The 21,744-nt window shown below is 39.7% G+C and overlaps 1 pseudogene; it reads left to right on the top strand.

Annotated features, from left to right (window-relative positions):
- The first annotated feature begins 740 nt into the window (after positions 1-740).
- LOC132612854 (uncharacterized) lies at positions 741-20,115 on the top strand (annotated as a pseudogene).
- The last annotated feature ends 1,629 nt before the right edge of the window (positions 20,116-21,744 follow it).

Genomic DNA, 21,744 nt, shown 5'->3' with positions numbered 1-21,744 from the left:
CGCTTCTGACACTAATGTTTTTGTTTGGTTGACACATGTGCTTAAAGTATGGGAAAACCAAAGCAAACGGGAGGCAAAAGAAAGGAGAAGGCCACTGATAATCCAACTAGGAAAAGAGCTCGTACTGGCCAATCTTCTTAGGGCCAGTCTTTACATGGCGCTAGCTCTATACCGGTTGCGGATGAAAGTAGCCAACCACACTAAGCTGACCAACCTCAAGGGAACAACAAAAGAGAGTGCAAAGAAAATATGGGTTGTACTGGGTGTAGGATTACGGGCGTGGGTGGTACAAAAATCTCAAATCCATGAAATGCCTACTTTAGACACCTTAGGAAGCTAGCCTCAAAGCACAACATTTTGACATCTGGGCGCGAATTTATGAGTTGGGATTCCAGTTTGTCTTTAAAGACCTAGGTATATGTAACACGCATTTAGTGCGCGAGGTGTATGCTAATTGGGTTGTTGATGATGCGGGTGAAATTTGTGTTCGAGGTGTGGTAGTGCCTTTCACTGATGACTACATATGTGATTTTCTGGGGACCCCGAGTGGTGTTGACAAGGATGCATTTGAGTAATTGGTTCTTTGGCCTCCTTATCGACAGATGAGGCATACTCTATGTGGACCCTAGTCTAATGTTAGGTGGCTTCGCAGCTCTAATTATAATTCACATAAATCTTTTCCCCTTGCCCACATGACACAAAAGGTAAGGGTGTGGCTCCGAATTGTATGTGCGAGGATTATGCCGGTTGGCCACTATTCTGATGTGAGTAGAGAGAGGATCTGCAAGGTGTTTGCCTTGATGACAGGTCAGCGAATTAATATGGGGGAGATACTGAAGAGAAACATGAAAAAAATTCGCGAAGATCATAAAGCCCGCAGGTTTTTATTTGGTAGTACCCTCACTCATATTTGTCGTAAGGATGATGTGGATGAGGAGGATCTAAATGGTAAGGTGCCAGTGATAGGACCAGCTGTTGATGTGACCTCAGTAAAAACCTAGATGGTATTCATGGGCATAATCTGACAGCTTCTCAGCATCATACTAGAGATGACTCCATCATGGCTAACATGTATGCACTCTAGCGCCTTCATTTGACACTTGGCCTACACGCTGCTACAGCTGAGCAGCTAGCCTATGTTGATGAGTGATTTCCGCTCAATGCACACGCCAGGGTGTTATGCAAATTTGGGGAGGAGTATGAAGAGCCCTTAGATGATGATATACCTACTCCCAAGACAGTGCTACAGGAGCCAGTAGATGCTATTGTAGATGAGGACAAGCAGGTGGATATGATGGGGGTGATCCAAATGCTGCCCCCACGAGCAGTGATGAGGAGTCTGGAGATGATGCGGATGCTGCTGATGATGATGAGTCAAAAGATGATGATGCTAACTATCAGGATGAGAGTGATGACTATACAGGGAGTTATTTCTTACCCCTATTTTGTCTTTCCATTTGTGCACCGGGGACAGTTCTTGATTTTAAGTGTGGGGTAGGGAGTAAACTCTTTTATTTTGGGTCGGTAATATTCATTACTATGTTAAGTAGCCTTGTTATAGGTTGTGGTACTTCAAACTATTCATGGCCTGTAATAAGTAATATTAATGTAGTAATAGTTAATATTATTCTATTGTGTCTTGCTAGTAGTTAGCGCACCCCTTGGTTTTTGTTTTCGGTTCTTTTCCAAGAGGTGTTTTGAACCGTAGATTTTCTTATTTTTAGGAAAAGGTGTAGTGTGAGCCCTATTGAACCAATTGAATACTAGGTGCTAGGAATTAGGTACACCATTGACAACATGAGCAAGCCATGAAATTTTGTGGAAGTGAAATCATGCTTAAAAACAATAACTTGTGTTGAATAGCCTAAGTTCTTCTAGTTGACTCGTTGATAAATTTTGGCTTAGAAATGTTTGCATTGAATTCGTGTTCTTGTTTGCTATATAGAGGGTCAATGTGGATCCATTTTGAACCATGAGTGTGCCATGTGTGGTGAGTGTTGTTATATATATTTCGTGTCTTATATTGATGTCTAGAACTTGCCCGTATGTCTATGAAGTGAAACAAAGTGTGTTGAATTAGAAAATGATATAGGCATTTCATTGTTAGCCATAATTTTGACCTTCTATTTTGCCTACCCATATGTAATGATCCTTGTCAGCCCGTTTGAGCCTTTAGCCTATTTTATTTGATAGCCACATTGTAGCCATCCCTTTTGTTGGTTTATCCTATAATATTTGATCCCGAACTCCTAGAGCACTTTAGAAATTTAGCGCTTGAAAGTAAATGGGAAGATATAAGGGGACGTCAAGGTGAAAATTAGAGGAAAATAAGATTGAGGGTGCACTTGTTGAATATGTTGAATGTATGTTGATAGTAGGGAGTCATAAAAAAAAAAGAATAATAGAAAAATTGCTCCTTACTAGTGGTGTATGCGGAAAATAAAGAGAGTGCTTAATATGCAAAGGGTGCGTAAGGTGAAGTGGAAAAGAAGGGTTGAAATATTGAAACAATAGGAAGCGCATAAAGGATTGGGAACACATATGTCTTAAAGTGCTTAGGGAGGCTAGTCACTATTTACCCAAATGATTCCTACCAGTCCCTTAGCCGACATTACAACCATGAAAAGTCCTACTTGATTCTATACTTGATATGCTTTTGTTAGTGGAGTATGACATTAAGGGCAAGCCTATGGTACGTCGTATGAGCATGTGAATTTTTCTTGTGAGAGTGAGCGTAATTCTGTCTATTCATTGCCCTTGTTCTGTGTTCATTCGAAAAAAAAAATCAGGCAACTCTCTTTGTGGTAAGGGCACATAATTGGTAAGAGATTGGCGACATGTTTGATTCATTTATTAGGCGGTAGGACCGTTTTTGCCTACATTCTGAATTGCCAGTCAGCTAGAGGCTAAGGTGTTGGACGAAGTTGTTGGCATGTGTGAAATTTGTGGAAGGTAATGTTTAAAATGTCGGGGTGACCTTTTTTTGATGCAGACCTGTTCATTTGTGAATTGAAAGTGGAATTGAGTATGTCTAGTGGTTTGTTCGAGGATGAACAAAGGTTTAAGTGTGGGGTGGTGATGTTAGGCGTATTTATATGCTTATCCACCATTTATTACCCATATTTTACCTTGTTTAGAGGACGAATTGAGCTAAATACACCTAACTAATCATTAGTCTTGCATTACGAGCTAAATTTTATGTGCTTGTTGCAATCAGGAAATTTTGTAGAAAATACGTGGTAAGTCGGATGAAAATGGAAATTGCATGCAAAACGCGCCGAAGCGACAAAGTGAGGAAGGGACCTCGCCGAGCTCAGCTCAAAGCTAGCTATAGGCGCGCCCTGGACCTCGCCCAATGTGGAGGAAGATGAGATTTGCACAATGTTAAAGAAAAATAGCTAAGTGTAAAGTTGACATGTGACCTCGCGGAGCGTGGCTTAAGGCAAGGCACAATCGAGTTTTAAGCCTCGCTCAATGAGGGGGGTGTCCAAAATTGCAGAATATTGAGAAAATTTGCTAAGTGTGAAATTGAAGAGTGACCTCGCCGAGCGTGGCTTAAGGCGAGGCATGGGCAAGTTTTGGACCTCGCTCAGCAAGCATGGGCTTCAAAAATGCAAGAGTCCTGAATTTTTTTTTCTAAGTGTAAAACGAGAGGGGGCCCTCACCGAGCGTGACTCAAAGCGAGGCCCTGATGAGTTTTAGGCTCCCTAGAGAAAAGGGCACTAACGCTAATTTTTAGACCCGTTTTTGGAGGGCTTTGTAGGGTTATTTCTCTACTATAAGTAGTACCCTTAGTCGTTTTTTGAGAACCATACGTAAAATTTCGCAGAGAGCAAGGAATAAGACCTTTCACCGTAAGGTTTGAACTTTTATCTTCTTAAATTCATCTTTTCTTCAATCGAACATGAAATTTAATTGTTGTAATCGGACTATGAGCGGCTAAGCTCCCTTGTTCTGGGGTTATGGCCAAAGTATGATTGTTATCGTATGAACTTGAGTTGACGTTTATTCTATTTATCATATGAGTTATTTGCTTAATGTTGTGCACGACTATTTTACTGCTTCGCGAACAGTAGGATATATATTTGATTCTTAGATTGAACTCGAGAGAGGAATACTAAGATAGAACGAAGATTGAGCAGAGTAGGATCCTAACCCTGGGCATCGGGGAGCAGATTCGCGTCTAGGATAGAGATATACCTAGTTCCCCCTACTTGGTTGATATACAGGAATTATGAATGCGTTTGTAAAAATGTTCATGACCATAGAGATATAGGCGTGAAAGTAATACGAATAGGTGACTAGAGAACTCGAGAGATTCGTAATCATAAAATTAACCCTGTCAATCAGTAACTCGATAAAGAATAAGAGTCTGTGATAGTGCATGCGTAACATGAATATGATAGTGCTGTAACTCTGGAATGTCTTCTCTCTGTGATAAACTCAACTTATAACCACGTTTGTTACAAATTGTTCACATAAGTAGTAGTTATTTACTTTTTGCTTTATTTAGTAACCTAAACAAACATCATTTTATTTACTTGCATAATTGGCGGCGATAGTATATTTTCGTGGAACCATTGATCATAAGTCTCTGCGGATACGATAACCGGCTTCAAAAGTCACTATATTACTTGTTGACCACGTATACTTTCGTGTATGTTGGGAGCAACAGCTGTCTCAACAACATTGAAGGCCTAAAGCCAAACTTCAAAGAGGGGCCCTAATTATGTGTTTTTTTTTTAAAGAGAAAGGTCTTCATATATATTCTTATTTAAAGTCTACTTTTCTATTTTTTTAGATGCAAAGTAAATGGCCAAATAAGCTCCCAGCGTTTGACCGAAATCCCAACTACACACTATACCTTTGCAATGAGTCCTATTACCCCATAGACTAATTTAAAATGGAATATATTGCTCCCTAAATGCTGATGTGGCATGAGGTGGCAAAGAGAGTGAGAGGCAAAAATAGAATATTAAAATTTTATTTTATAAGTAATTATTTATTTAATATTAATTTTCTGATTGTTTAAAGTCTTTCTCTTTCTTTTTCATTTTCTTTCTCTCTTTCTCTTTCTTTTTCATTTTCTTTCTCTTCTTTCTTCTTCCCTTCAACACTTCACCGGATTCAGGTTGTCGGAAAATACCATCGACTCACACCTTACTATTTAGCCACCACCAAGCATTCCCACGTCAACTGAATATGAATCCAAATAATTGAAAAATACTCATTATCCATGAAAAAATTTAAACCGATTAACAGAAAACTAATCCTCAATTTATCCCATGTATCTGTACAAATTTACAAGTCATGCCTTCTGGCCCAAAATTAAGATAACTTAGAAGCAATTCCCACTTTGCATTTTCATCTAATTTCTCAAAACTTAAGATGATACAAACGCAAAATCAAACCCCATGTTGTCTAATGCCCCAAGTCGTCCTTTTGTGGGAGTTTTATTGCCCCTTTTGAGCACCAAATTGCTGTGAAGTCACTAGCAATTTTTTTTTCTTTAAAGAGCATTCTCCACCATAAAACACCCACTGTTTCCCACCATTAGTGCCACCCCTTAGAACCTCCATAGCACCACCAAGTTCCGCCTTAGTACCATTGACCATAGTCTTCTTCAACCCATCTCGACCCAAAACAGAGTTGTCGGTGGCGGCACACTAACACCATCTGAACCGAACCAACCACGGAACCACCATAAATCTCTGGTAGAAGAAGGACATATGAGGAAGATAAAGGAAAGAAAAATAAAAAGAACAAGAAATTAAAAAAAGTAGAGTAATATCCCTGAAAACTACGTTCTTCCTCCAAGGTGGAGCCACCACCCAATTCGCCACCATTCCCCTCAATAGCTGCATACCGGAGGATGCCGTTGATTACATCGTCACTGGTTCATGGGGTTACAAAGTTTACAAAGAACCAGGAAATTACTGCAAACCCAATGTCATATGAAGTGGCAATCGGAAAAATACACCAATATCTCATGTTTTGATTCGTTGGAACAAAACCCGGATATTGGTTCGTAGGAACAAAACCAAGATGCCAAGGATTTGCATATAAGCTCGAATGAAACCATTCACGAGGTTGAATTCAAGGATTACCCCAAAACCATTCTAATTGCTGACATGTCCTACAATCTCTGTTCAAAGCCATGTTTATTTACGCTGGTGCACAAAAAAATGTTGGTCCATCTGGAGTCACAATCGCGATAAGAGAAAAAATAGAATAAGTAATAAATTAAAAAAAAAAAAAGGGAAAGGATAAGAAAAAATTGGAAAAATAAAATAATTGAATTTTACACGTGTCAAGCGCGTGTGCTTCACCAACTAACACATCTGTGAGTGTGGCGTTTTAAGGGTGGATATATTCCACTTTAAAAATGCTCGGGGGAGGGGAGGGGGGGGGGGGGGTTAATAGAACCCTCACAAATATATAGTGTGTAGTTGAGATTTCGGTCAAATGCTGGGGGCTCATTTGGCCATTCTCAAATTTTCCCACCTTACACACACACAAAAAAAAAAAAAAAAAAAAAAAGGCTACTTTTCATTGTGCTAATTATTGCTAAATGCCAGCCTAGTTAGAAATATCAGATTCTGCTAACATTACATAGATGGATAGAATCCCAGAAACTACACAAAGATTTGTTTTGCTCGTTATTTTCTAAAAACTAAGAAGTGAATAGATTATAGAATACTCAATAGTAAATATGAATGGGGCTTTAGCTTTAGGGTTTTCACTAGATACTTTATATATAGGGGTAAAATGTAAATATGTTAATTCTTAACGGGATAACGGTTTACTCGTTAAGGAAATTAAGTAATTCGCCCTCGCACAGATAAACCGTTAAGTATAAAATCTTAATCCGTTCATCAACCTTTAATCCGATAACCCAATATCAATAAGCTAATTTTACGATTCGGTTATTGATTACAGTTCGAATTTGAACAGCCTTATCTATCTCTCTGCTCTTTCTTGTTTATCACTTTATTGCTTTTAGCCCTTCAATATTTCGAAAGTAGCACTTTAATATTGTGGACAGAATTTGTGGAAGATCGTCAACATCACAATAGTTTGTAATTCCATGTGCTCTTATATATGTAACTGAGTCGTCCTTTTTTATTTGGAGATGTCAAAGTACATATATTGCCGTTATTTCATTCATAATATTAACTAATACTTACTCTGACAAGTTTTATATATAACTAATTAACTTAAAATTTTGATTTAATGTCTTCTCCATAAAAGTTTTAAGATATTTTCTTTAACACTCTGAGGTTCAACATTGCTATAGCGAAACAAATCAAGTCGCAAATTCACTAGCTAAATGGAGTATTAATTACCAGTTAAGACCACATTCAAATGATTTCTATAAGGCATAAACAGGGAGGAATATTTTTTGTGTAAGAAGATCAATGAGGATCACGACAAATTTTAACACATTGGACCCTTTCATCTTGTATTTTATGTACAGTTTGTATAGTTATGCTTTATAGTTGCTTTATTCAGGGATTCTTATCCCTTCTATGCTTTTGTAATTAAGGTAAGGAGAAAATCGCGCCACTAATACTATACAACAAAAAATAATAATTAAAAAAAAGAAAATATTTTCTTTCACTGTTACTCAATTAAATCAATCAGGTTAATAAATATCTTATATAAATTACATGGCTATTCAAGTTGGGTCATAGAAAGGATGGGACACAAAGAGTCGTTATATATATATATATATAAACTAAAAAAAATACAAAATGAAATGTTTTCTTTCCCTACATCGATGCTATTGTAATTGAGGTCCTAAGGATAGAGGGTCTCCCCCCGAGAAATTTTATTTTGTGTGAGACATTCAATGTCATATATGAGTGAGGCTAGCTATTGTTTGACACCTGGGACCGTGGACCCCACTTCAACCACTAATTTTCCTCCCTCATACTCACCACTCTCTCCCTCACATCGAGTCCGGAACCAAAATGCCCCTCAAAAAAACATTTTGAACCAAAATACCCCAATAAAAAAAAATGTTACCAAACTACCTTTAGCGCAGTAATTTACTGCGCTAAAGCAGTTAACGGGGACGGCTCCGTTAACTGCCATACCGCAGTAATTTACTGCGCGCCTCTTTTTTTTTTTTTTTTTTTTTTCTGGTTAACCCTTCTTTCATTATATTTTTTAACGTATTTTGACCATAGATTAATCATACTTCGAGACCCTGAAACTTCAATATTTTATATAGAAATATAAAACCCTACTTATTTTTGTACGATTAATAAGGTAGGATCAATACATCAAGGATACACAAAAGTTCGGATGACCGTTTTAGTGATTGAAAAGTGCTCGAACACCATTTTCGTTTGAAGGCTCGGTGCCATTAGCTTGAAGTTCTTTACGAATACTTAAACTTGTTCATTAATAATTAATCAAAAGTTAGTCAAAATGGCAGCATTCATACAAAAAAAAAAAAACTTAATTAAATTGCATCATTCATAACCTTGAGTAGATGAAAATACTTAACATACTAATATTTTTCAAAATAACAGCATCATCATAAATTAAAGTTAAAACTAAAATCACAACATTCTTAATCATCATCAGAGTACAAGTCCTCAATATCGTCCTCAAAAAAATATTGGCGGTTTCTTAAGACACATCTTTTTTCAATAGCAGTTAGTTCTCTACCGGTTGATGATGCTTGTTCTTCGGCCAACTTTAGTATGTAAAATCTACATCGTCTTGCCAGCATTCTGTTGTTTTCTTTTCTAATCCTTTGCACGACAAGCTCGCAAGTTTCTGGACCTACTTGAGGCATGGTTAAGGAGTACCTTGTTGGGATTGGAGCGTTGAGATTTTCCAAGTGACGAACAAGACGTTCTGATTCGGCAAGCCGATGTGACCATTCTCGGCGTAAACCACAATAATATTCCAGCAGATCTGAATATTTCACACTGCAGAAATCATCATTACGCTCTATAAGAAGGTGAGGGTATTTAGCTCGTCTAGTTTGAAATCACTGTTATCGCTCGAAAAACTGCTATGATTTGAACTCTCATCATCACTGCTATTTGGTTCTTTTGGAAAGAGTAAAGACCAAGCTGAGTTTCTACTACTCGACATTGAATACGTTATAGTCTAATAACAAACAAAAGGACTACTTATATAGTTGCAAACCCCCAAGTACCCTCGGGGGGGGGGGGTAAGGGGGAGGGTCTTTATGACCCTACCTACTTACCTTATTATAAGAAAAATATTAATCTTCATCGGACATTTCACAGTCCGAATCCCACTTGGATCTAAATCTTGTGCTACCATGTATACCATATTCTACCCTATGGTAATGTATTTGCATCCGATTGTTCTCTTCGCGAAAATGATTAAAATAAACTCTTGTGGAGTTCCGCGAGGCATTGACATAGCACGTTTTTTTTTTTGGCGTTTAAGCCCTATTGACGCTAACTTGTGTTCCAGTGCTGCAACCTCCCTAACACGCCAATCCCACTCCTCTCTCATTTTATTATTGTATTCTCGATTGAATCTGTCATTAAGTTTATTTGAGTAATGAAAATCATCATCATCTAGTTCCCAGGTCCTACCCATTGCTTCAAATATATTTGCTGGAGTGAACGATATAACACGACTAATATCTCTAAATTGGTCAAAAAATGACATAGTAACTCAATTTTGTGTGATATGGTGTGTCGTTGGTAACAACTATTCGTCAAATTACGTTATATAAAGTTTGATTCGAATCATGACGTTTTTCTGTTTGACAGTTGAGGTGACAATATGCTGTAGCGGTATAGCACAGTAAAATATTGCTTTATTCCAGTATAACGCATTAAATTACTGCGTTATACTGTCATAACGCAGTATTTTACTGCGCTGTGACAGAATAACGCATTAATTTACCACGCTATTCTGCCAGGACCTGACATAACGCAGTTATTTCATGCGTTATGCAATATTCCATACTTAATTTGAGTTGATGTAACATTGCAACACACACTAATTGCATGCATGCGTTGGTTATATATTCAAACTTCAAATCTTATTAATACCGAGTTCGTATAAGGCAAAAAATTCTAAGTTTCATTTTTTGCATTTTGTATTCCTCCTAAATTATTCAAAATATGGCAGATGTTCCAAGAATTAGAGTTTCTTTATTCTGGGACGGACAAATTACATTCGAGAAAAATAATTTGTGCTATGATTCTCCCCCAAAATACCAAGTTAAGTTTCCACTTGACTTAAAATTCTCAAAACTACTCCAAGTCTTGTATAATAGACTACAAGTTAATAGAAGTGATTTTGATCTAAATATAATTGAAAAATATCCAATGTCATTTACGCCGCAAGGTGTAACTAGTTACAGACAGTGGTACATTCAAGACGATGATTCTTTGACTGATTATTTGAAGGCGACTTATGATTATAGGCAATTCATAACTTTAAACGTCCTTGAAATGTATATAGAGAAGGTCTCCATTAATCGACTTGAATTCATGGCTAGGGCTCCTCGGGAAGCTCGAAACATACCTCATCGGGAAGCCCCGTCTATAATTCAGGCCGAAGTCACTCAAGCGGAACCTACTTATCAACACAGTTACTCTGACATGAGTACCTATGAAAGCATTTTGACTAGCCAAATGCCTCTAGATAGTTTAAGTCAGCAATTTGACGGGCAGTGGTAAATATTCATTTTTTTATAATATTATTATTATTATGCTTATTATGTGTAGTGGCACTTGAATGCTACTAATGATGACGATTATATTATTTAGGGGTTATACACCTGATATGGATCATATCGGACGGTCTCCTCAACCGGGATGGATGAATCAGGTTGGAACATCCTCATCCTATCCAACAACTCAAAGCGATGGTCCTTCCTCAAGTTTCGGTGCAGTTGATTACTATCGGTACGTCTATTTTTTTTTTAACATCAATAGTGTTATTTGATGTGTAGCAGTTAAAATACCCTAATTTCTTATATAGGGAGAATGTGGTGGTTGCACCATATTATAAGCAAAGGCCTGCTATGGATAGTCCGGATTATCCGAATTATATAGTGCCATCATCCAGCGATAGTGAGGAAATACCTAATGTGGAGGAAAGTGACGATGAGATTGAGGTTGGAACTAATCCTCAACATCAAGTAGAACTGTTGCAAGACATGATGAGCAGTCCGGCACACTAGGAGGAACTGAATTCACAGCAACTATTTGAACAACAAGAGTCGACTCCGGTTCTGCCGCAAAGCCAATTTCAACAGTAAGAGTCGACCCCGATTCAGTGGCATTCCGATGAGATCCCCTATCTTGATCATCTTCAAGATCGCCCAGATGCCTTTGTCTTTACTAGGGATGATGATCATATTCGGCGAAGTTTGTGGAAAGAGCCAATGGATCTTATAAAAGAAAAGGCTCATATTGAAAAAGGCATGATTTTCAGCTCGAAAAAAATCATTGCAAAGGGCTGTTAAGATTTATTGCATCCAGGGGATGAAGGAGTTTAAAGTTGACGATTCCACACGAACATTTTGCCGATTGGTCTGCAAGCGAAAATATCAAGGCTGCGAATGGATGCTCCGTGATAAGGAAACTGCTGAAAAGATGTTGACTATTTCAAAGTTCTACACAAAGCACACTTGTGATATGGGTGACCTCCCAGATGATCATTGCAATCTAGATACTAATTTGATTGTGCGTGTATTAGTTGGCGACATTAGAGAAAACCCAAGGTATCCCCTTCTCCTAAGTTTATTTTATTTTTGGTGTTAATATAATGTTCCTCGTTGTTATATGCTGATATTTCAACTTTTTCAGGTTCCCTATTAAAGATTGTATTAGAGCCGTCCTGAAAGTATATAGCAAAACTGTTACTAGGAGGAAGTCGTATCTTGGGCATAGGCGTGCACATTAGATAGTCTTCGGCAATTGGGAGGGATCTTTCAAGAAGTTGCCGAGATACATGGTGGCTCTACAACACTTCAATCATGGTACTGTTGTTGAATGGAAGGTCAAATCGAAGCCTGGTGTGCCCGGTAATATTTTTGATTTTGTGTTTTGGGTCTTCAAACCATGCATTGATGGTTTTGCTCATTGTCGGCCTGTAATATCAATAGATGGAACACATGTGTACGGGAAGTATGACATAAAGCTGCTAATAGCAGTTGGAATGGATGCAAATGGAGCTATATTCCCTTTAACTTTTGCAATTGCAGCTAATGAGAGCATTAGTACGTGAGGTATGTTTTTGGACTACTTAAGGCAACACGTTATTAAGGATCGCATGGGAATATGTGTGATATCAGACAGACATGCTGGCATATTGCACAATATGTTCAATTTGCAAGGGTGGCAGCCACCCTTTGCCTACCATCGTTATTGTTTAAGCCATTTGAAGGCAAACTTTCAAAAGGTATATCAAACCCCAGCACTTTGCAATTGGATGTGGGCGGCTGCAACAGAGCATCAGGAGAAGAAGTTTAACCTACAGATGGACATTATTAGGCGGGCGAATGAGGAAGCCTTCCACTGGTTGAATGAAATTGATAAAGACAAATGGCCATTATACCGGGATGAAGTTAGGCGATGGAGTATGCTGACAACAAACAGCTTTGAGTCATTCAGTGGCTTGTTGAAATCTGCACGGGGACTACCTGTCACCGCAATGGTGAGAATGACATTTAAGTAGGTTGTGGAGCGGTTGGTCACTAGATCAAAAGAGGCCAAAGCACATGCAGCAGCAGGTCTAAGATGGATGCCAAAACAGTCAAAACTGTTCGAGTACCACAAATATAAGGCTAAAAAACATGACCAGATGGAGTACAACTCTGCAGAGCGCATATTTGAACTCACAACAAGTGTGCACCAAGGTAAAGGAGGTAACGTCCACACAACTTGTGAGATTCCAAGAACATGCACATGCGGCAAGTGGCAATCATATCACATGCCATGTTCTCATGCGTTCAAGTGTTTTATCGCAATGGGAAAGAACGCCTCCCCGTATATGACTGAGGAATATTCAGTTGAAAAGTATGCAAGAATGTATGCTGGAAGGTTCTATCCACTTGGTAATGAGAGTTATTGGTCACCAGATCCATTTTTAATGGTTGCAAATAAAGCATTTATCCGTAAATTCAGAAAGAATGCATACTCGCCTATTCATAATGAAATGGAAGTACCTCTCATGGTGGAGGAAACTTTTGTGGTGGTAGATCTAGTGGTGGCGGCACATCTCGCGCTGATGGTGGAAGATCAACTCAAGGGCATTAATTGATGAATGTTTTTTAAGTTTTTTTTTCTTACTTTGATGATTGTATTTTAAAAAGTTTGGGTTTCTTATTAAAGAAAAAATGTTAAGTATTTTCATCTACTCAAGGTTATGAATGATGCAATTTAATTAAGTTTTTTATTTTTGTTTATTTTATGAATGCTGCCATTTTGACTAACTTTTGATTAGTTATTAATGAACAAGTTTAAGTATTCGTAAAGAACTTCAAGCTAATGGCGTTCGAGCACTTTTCAACCACTAAAACGGCCATCCGAACTTTTGTGTATCCTTGATGTATTGATCCTACCTTATTAATCGCACAAAAATAAGTAGGGTTCCATATAAAATATTGAAGTTTCGGGGTCCCGAAGCATGATTAATCTATGTGTTACACCCCGTATCTTGGAACTAAGGTTAGACTCATATCATTAGAGTTTTAGTGGAAAAACTGAAGATTTGAACGTTTTGCGAAAATGGTTGATAGGCCTACTTCGGGCAGTGATAACTCCTTGATTAGTTGGGAATTTGGGAAAGTACCCTTAATGAAAGTTGTAGTATGTCGAAATACCTTTCTAACGATATAAGGACCAAGCCAATCAGAGATCGGAGCAAGGAGATATGATCGTCTCAATATGGCTAATAGTAAGACACTTAAAATTCGATAGAATCGGCTAAAGTTTCGATACGTCTATCTTCCAGTCCAATTTTGTGAAACTCCGTTGGGAATTTGTGGAAACTTAAAACATGAAAGTTGTAGCCCTTTGAAATATATTTCCAACGGTATATTATGGAGCCCAAACAGAGCTCTGTACAAGAAGTTATGTCCATTTTACCGAACGCTGTGCAAAACCGACACCCGTAGCTCTTTCAAGCGCGTGGAGGCGCGTGCGATGTCCCCGCATCCCGGGCCGATCGCGCAGGTCTGAGTATTTAGCGGCAGATCATTGCGCGATGGTCCCGCATCGCCGACCAATCGCGAATCGGGTCAGATTCGGGTCAAACAGTCGGGTTACGCGTTTTTAGTTATATCTAAGGTTTGGGGTTTATTTCCCCAGCACCCCATTCACGAAAAATTACCCTAAAGTCAATAAGAACAAGTCCCAAGCCTCAAGAACCATACAAGGTAAGTGTTATCATGATTCTAGGTTGAATTCAAGTCCCTAATCTCTTTCTAACTTGAGTAAACCCTTCTAATCAATAGATTTGTGAGTGGAACATTATTGTTGGGCGTGGAAACCCTAGAACTTGAATTCAAGAGGATTGAACGTCAAAAAGGTAATGTTTCTACACTCTAATCATTCATAATAGTGAATTGATGAGTTCTTGAGAGAATAGTAAATGGGTTTAGTAAAGATAATTACACGAACTATAGTAGGGTTTTGAATTGTTGACTTGAGATTGTTATAATGATATGGGTGATGGAGAATGATGTTAATTACATCTAATTAAGATTGTAGAATCACCTAGAAGTAATATAATGAGAATTGGGTGAAGAAATCACCATTAATGGAGACTGTGGATCTTCATGCCAACTAAGTGTTTGATAAAATGCTTAGATGACCAAAGCATGAATATTATTGCTAATATAGAATCCCTTTGACTTGTATTCATATAGATCAAAGTTGAAAGGGTTGACGAACATTGTATTACGCTCAAAGGCAGGAATTAAGGTATGTGAGGCTAACTATCTACGTTAGGGAATGTTCATGATTCTCCCTACGCCTCATTCTTCATACTTGTCAGTAATTTGACTCAGAATACAGTTTAGCCCTAGTTTTATGATATGTTGTAGAACTGTTATCTTCTAGGGTTGCAGTTATAGAATTCGTTCATGGTTATCAATTTGAATATCATGAACTCAGCACGTAATCTTTATAGACTTATGTATTGTTACCACATGAGTCTCAGTCTAGAAATTCAGTATGCTCAGAAACAGTCAGTGTTTTCAATTCAGTCCAGCATGTCTATTTCAGTTCAGCATTGTTCATTGTTGTTATGGTCTCAGTCCTTATTAATTAACCATAATTATACATATGTGATTTTGCCCGAGGGCACAACACAGTCTTGTGTATACGTATACATGGCCGAGGCCATTGACTGACGAACTACTAGGCCGAGGCCATAGCGTGCATTTATTATTGGGCCGAGGCCCCACATATACAAACACAGATAATACAGATGATTCAGATACAGTGCAGGGAGTATTCATATCTCTACTTCCTTGCTATTACAGTTACAGTTATCAGTTTCAGTTTCAGTATTTTATTGCTTCAGTTGCTTTACATACCAGTACAATTCAAATGTGCTGATGTCCCTTTTTATTGCTTGGGGGCCTGCATCTCGCGATGCAGGCAACGATATACAGGTTGACGACTCAGCTATTTAGGTGTGCAAGTATCAGCTACTGGTGAGCCCCAAATTCCTTCGGGGCGTTGTCAGCTATCTAGTTAATTCAGTTTATAGACAATTTTATTATTCAGTACTCTTAGAGGCTTCATAACACAGTTCAGACAGTCAGATATTTGTTATGTTAGCCTTGTAGACAGTTATACTCAGTCGTTCAGTTGTTTTGGTTTAGCCATGTTGGCTACTTTCAGATATATTTCAGATTGTCTAAGTATTTCCGCATTATGATTTCAGTCAGACCTTTAGTATATCAGCATGTGTTTAATTGTTTCCACATTCAGTTATGTTTTGATATCACATGTTGATTCAGTCAGCCAGTTGGTTAGCTCGGTCACATGCAGTCAGGCACCGGGTGCCGTGTTACGTCCAGGCCCAGGTTCGAGGCGTGACAAAGCTTGGTATCAGAGCCCCAGGTTCAAGTGTCTTAGGGAGTCTATGAAGCCGTGTCCATTGGGGTCTGTTTTATATGTGTGAGGGCCCCACACATATAAACAGGTGACCACCAAGACATTCAGGATTTGTTTCACTTCTTTCATACTCTAGATCGTGCAAGATAGAGTAATGCTTTTAGGAATTCTTCTAACTCGTGCGAATTACGTATTTCAGAAATGGCTCCGAAAAGGAAGTACAACAAGAAAAATACGGCTACTAGCCAGAGGGCTACCGTTGACGCAGCAACAGAAGGGCCCATATTTGGTATGAGACATGGGAACGGTCCCGAGGGGAGGATGCACCTTCCGCTACTTGGGATGAATTTGCAGACGCATTCATTGAGCACTTCATGCCAATTGAGGTCAGGGAAGCCAAGGCTACAGAGTTTGAAAATCTAAGGCAGAAGGACATGATTGTTCAGGATTATTACCTCAAGTTTGTGTCATTGTCAAGACATTCTCCTCACATGGTTCCTGATATGAGGGCCGTGGTTAGAATATTTGTACTTGGGCTTAAACTCGAGTTGCACAGGGATGCCAATACAGCTGCTCAGAATGACAAGATGACTATTTCCAAGATACTGGCATTCGTTCAAGGTAATGAAACTAGGCTGAAGGAAGAAGAAGCCCTGCAGAAGCAGAAAGATAGGGAATTCAGTAAGAAGGCTAAGTCTACAGGAAATTTCAGTCAGGCAGGAACTCAGGGAGGCGGAAACCGCCAGTTCTTCAAGAATAGGTCATTAGGACCTGCTCAGTCTATAGTTAGTGTCCCATCTCAGAGGTCCAAGTTTAGCCAGAAGAGTCAAAATTTTGGAGCAGTTACATATCCTCCCTGCAGTAAGTGTGGGAGGAGACACCTAGGGGTGTGCCGTTCGGGCACGGATGGTTGTTTCGGGTGCGGTCAGCAGGGCCACTATCTGAAGGATTGCCCATCCGCAAGACAGAATACTGGGGGTAATGTAGCTCAGTCCACAAATTCAGCAGCTCCCCGAAATTCCCAAGCCCAGCAGGGGCGCGGAGCAATAAAGTCCGGTAATACAGGCGGTGGTCAGAACCGTCTGTATGCACTGTCAGGTCGCCGAGATACAGAGGCTCGTGGAGATGTTGTCACAGGTATGCTAACAGTCTTCACCTTTAATGTATTCGCTCTTATGGACCCAGGATCCACTTTATCTTATGTAACCCCGTATATTGCTAAGAAATTTGGGATAGAACCCGAAAAGTTGCAAGAACCTTTCGAAGTATCCACACCGGTTGGGGGAATCAGTTATAGCTAGGCATATCTATAGGGGTTGTCCAGTGCACCATAGCAGACTTAATAGAATTGGAGATGGTAGATTTTGACGTAATTATGGGTATGGATTGGTTAGAGTTCTGTTATGCCTCTGTGGGTTGTAGAACCAAAACTGTGACATTTGATTTTCCCGATGAACTTATAGAATGGAAAGGTAATTCAGCAGCACCTAGGGGTAGATTTATTTCCTACCTTAAAGCTAGAAAGATGATCTCCAAGGAGTATATTTACCACTTAGTTCGAGTTAGGGATGCAGATGCCCAGGCTCCAACTCTTCAGTCAGTACCAGTTGTCAGTGAATTTCCAGAAGTCTTTCCAGATGACCTACCCGGAGTCCCTCCCGATAGGGAAATTGACTTTGGAATTGACCTGCTTCCCGGCACTAAGCCGATATTTATTCCACCGTATAGGATGGCCCCAGCAGAGTTAAAGGAGTTAAAAGTTCAGTTGAAGGATCTTCTTGATAAGGGATTTATAAGGCCAAGTGTCTCACCTTGGGGCGCACCGGTCTTGTTTGTCCGAAAGAAGGATGGATCCTTGCGTATGTGTATAGACTACCGCCAGTTGAACAAGGTCACCATTAAAAATAAGTATCCTCTTCCCAGAATAGACGACCTATTTGATCAACTTCAGGGTGCTCAATGTTATTCCAAGATTGACCTCAGATCAGGATACCATCAGTTAAAGGTTAAGGAAGTTGACATTCCGAAGACCACTTTCAGAACCCATTATGGTCATTTTGAATTTCTTGTCATGTCGTTTGGGTTGACGAATGCACCAGCAGCTTTCATAGATCTTATGAACAGAGTATTCAAGCCTTATCTTGATTTATTCGTCATTGTGTTTATTGATGACATATTGGTGTATTCCCGTAGTGAGACAGATCATGCAGAGCATCTCAGGATAGTGTTGCAGACACTCAAGGATCGTGAGCTTTATGCAAAATTCTCAAAGTGCGAGTTTTGGCTCAAGTCAGTGGCATTCCTAAGCCATGTAATTTCAGGTGAAGGTGTTAAGGTGGACCTTCAGAAAATTGACGTTGTCAAGAACTGGCCCAGACCCACCTCAGCATCAGACATCAGAAGTTTCTTGGGTCTGGCAGGTTATTATAGGCGTTTTGTTGAGGGATTTTCCTCTATCTCAGCTCCGCTGACTAAGCTGACTCAGAAGAAAGTCAAATTCTAATGGTCAGAGGTATGTGAGCAGAGTTTCGAAGAGTTGAAGAAAAGATTGACTTATGCTCCAGTTTTGACACTACCAGAGGGAACCGAGGGATTCGTTGTCTATTGCGATGCTTCGGGAGTTGGTCTCGGATGTGTTTTAATGCAGCATGGTAAGGTTGTTACTTATGCGTCCAGACAGCTTAAGATTCATGAGAAGAATTATCCAACCCATGACTTAGAGTTAGCAGCTGTGGTTTTTGCACTCAAGATATGGCGGCACTACTTATATGGAGTGCATGTGGATATATTTACCGATCATAAAAGCCTGCAATATATTTTCAAGCAAAGAGAGTTGAATCTTAGACAGAGAAGATGGCTCGAGTTGCTTAAGGATTATGATGTGGATATTCTCTATCATCCGGGAAAAGCGAATGTTGTAGCTGATGCTCTTAGTCGGCGTTCCATGGGAAGTTTAGCCCACGTGGACGTAGGTAAGAGAGTTATGATAAAGGAAGTTCACCATTTGGCCAATCTTGGAGTTCGACTTTTGGACTTCGAGGATGGGGGTGTAGTTGTCCAGAATAGAGCTCTTTCCTCTTTAGTCGTTGAAGTCAAGGAGAAACAGTTTAATGATCCCTACTTGTTGCAGCTGAAAGAGGGGATTCACAAGCATAAGACGACGGCTTTCGAACAAGGGGGAGATGATGGTACCTTGAGGTACCGAGGTAGATTGTGTGTTCTAGATGTAGATGGGCTCAGAGATCGAATCATGTCAGAAGCTCACAATTCCAGGTATTCCATTCACCCAGGTTCCACTAAGATGTATCATGATCTTAAGGAGATTTATTGGTGGAACGATATGAAAAAGAATGTGGCGGATTTTGTAGCTAAGTGTCCGAATTGTCAGCAAGTGAAAGCCGAACACCAGAGGCCTGGTGGCTTAGCTCAGAATATTGATATTGCTGTCTGGAAATGGGAAATGATCAATATGGATTTTGTATCAGGTCTACCTCGCTCAGCCAGGAGACATGACTCTATATGGGTGATCGTTGACAGGCTTACTAAGTCGGCACACTTTTTGCCAGTCAAGACCACAGATTCAGCAGAAGATTATGCCAAACTGTATGTTAATGAGATTGTCAGATTGCATGGGACACCAATGTCCATTATTTCAGATCGTGGTGCTCAGTTTACAGCGAATTTCTGGAAATCTTTTCAGAAAGGATTAGGTACCAAAGTGAACCTTAGCACAGCTTTTCATCCGCAGACAGATGGCCAGGCAGAGCGTACTATTCTGACTTTGGAGGACATGTTGAGAGCATGCGTTTTGGATTTCAAAGGTAATTGGGATGATCACTTGCCTCTTATCGAGTTTTCCTATAATAATAGTTATCATGCTAGCATTGGGATGGCACCGTTTGAAGCTCTCTATGGGTGAAGGTGTAGATCACCAATTGGTTGGTTCGAAGTTGGTGAAGCAGAGTTGTTAGGACCAGATTTGGTTTACCAAGCTATGGAGAAAGTCAAGTTAATACAAGAGCGTTTGAAAACGGCTCAGAGTCGCCAGAAGTCTTACACAGACGTGAGGCGAAGGGACTTAGAATTTTCAGTTGATGATTGGGTGTTCCTTAAGGTCTCACCCATGAAGGGTGTTATGAGATTTGGCAAGAAAGGGAAGCTTAGTCCCAGATATATTGGACCTTACAGAATTTCACGAAAGGTCGGTCTAGTAGCTTATGAACTTGAGTTGCCACAAGAGTTGGCTGCTGTTCACCCAGTGTTTCATGTATCCATGTTGAAGAAGTGTGTAGGAGACCCTTCATTGGTTGTTCCTGCTGATACTATAACAGTTAAGGATGGCCTCACCTATGAGGAGATCCCTGTAGACATTCTTGATCGTCAGGTTCGTAAGTTGAGAACCAAGGAAGTAGCCTCAATAAAAGCCCTGTGGAGGAGTCAGAAGGTTGAGGAGGCTACATGGGAAGCCGAGGAGGATATGAAGTCCAAGTACCCATTTTTGTTTAAAGAGCAAGCAGAGAACTCTCAAGGTAACTTTTCATAACACATGTCATGCTATTTCTCATGTTTCACGCTCATGTCATGTATCCAGTGCCCATGCTCATGTCTCAGTATTCACGTTTCCATGTAACCATGTCATGTTATTTCAGTCTCCATGTTTTATGTCATGTTTCCTTCACGTTCATGCAGTCAAGTCATGTCCAGCCATATTCTTAACCATGACCCATCATTCGAGGACGAATGATCCCAAGGGGGAGATAATGTTACACCCCGTATCTTGGAACTAAGGTTAGACTCATATCATTAGAGTTTTAGTGGAAAAACTGAAGATTTGAACGTTTTGCGAAAATGGTTGATAGGCCTACTTCGGGCAGTGATAACTCCTTGATTAGTTGGGAATTTGGGAAAGTACCCTTAATTAAAGTTGTAGTATGTATAAATACCTTTCTAACGAAATAAGGACCAAGCCAATCAGAGATCGGAGCACGGAGATATGATCGTCTCAATATGGCTAATAGTAAGACACTTAAAATTCGATAGAATCGGCTAAATTTTCGATACGTCTGTCTTCCAGTCCAACTTGGTGAAACGCCATTGGGAATTTGTGGAAACTTAAAACATGAAAGTTGTATCCCTTTGAAATATCTTTCCAACGGTATATTATGGAGCCCAAACAGAGCTCTGTACAAGAAGTTATGTCCATTTTACCGAACGCTGTGCAGAATCGACACCCGTAGCTCTTTCATGCGCGTGGAGGCGCGTGCGATGTCCCCGCATCGCGGGCCGATCGCGCAAGTCTGAGCATTTAGCTGCAGACCATTGCGCGATGGTCCCGCATCGCGGACCAATCGCGAATCGGGTCAGATTCGGGTCAAAAAGTCGGGTTACACATTTTTAGTTATATCTAAGGTTTGGGGTTTATTTCCCCAGCACCCCATTCACGAAAAATTACCCTAAAGTCAATAAGAACAAGTCCCAAGCCTCAAGAACCATACAAGGTAAGTGTTATCATGATTCTAGGTTGAATTCAAGTCCCTAATCTCTTTCTAACTTGAGTAAACCCTTCTAATCAATAGATTTGTGAGTGGAACATTATTGTTGGGCGTGGAAACCCTAGAACTCGAATTCAAGAGGATTGAACGTCAAAAAGGTAATGTTT

The sequence above is a fragment of the Lycium barbarum genome, chromosome 10 (genome assembly GCF_019175385.1).
Source record: "Lycium barbarum isolate Lr01 chromosome 10, ASM1917538v2, whole genome shotgun sequence".
In the NCBI taxonomy this organism is placed as follows: domain Eukaryota; kingdom Viridiplantae; phylum Streptophyta; class Magnoliopsida; order Solanales; family Solanaceae; genus Lycium; species Lycium barbarum.
Note: the sequence above shows the minus strand (reverse complement) of the source record. Positions and strands in the feature narration are given on the sequence as shown.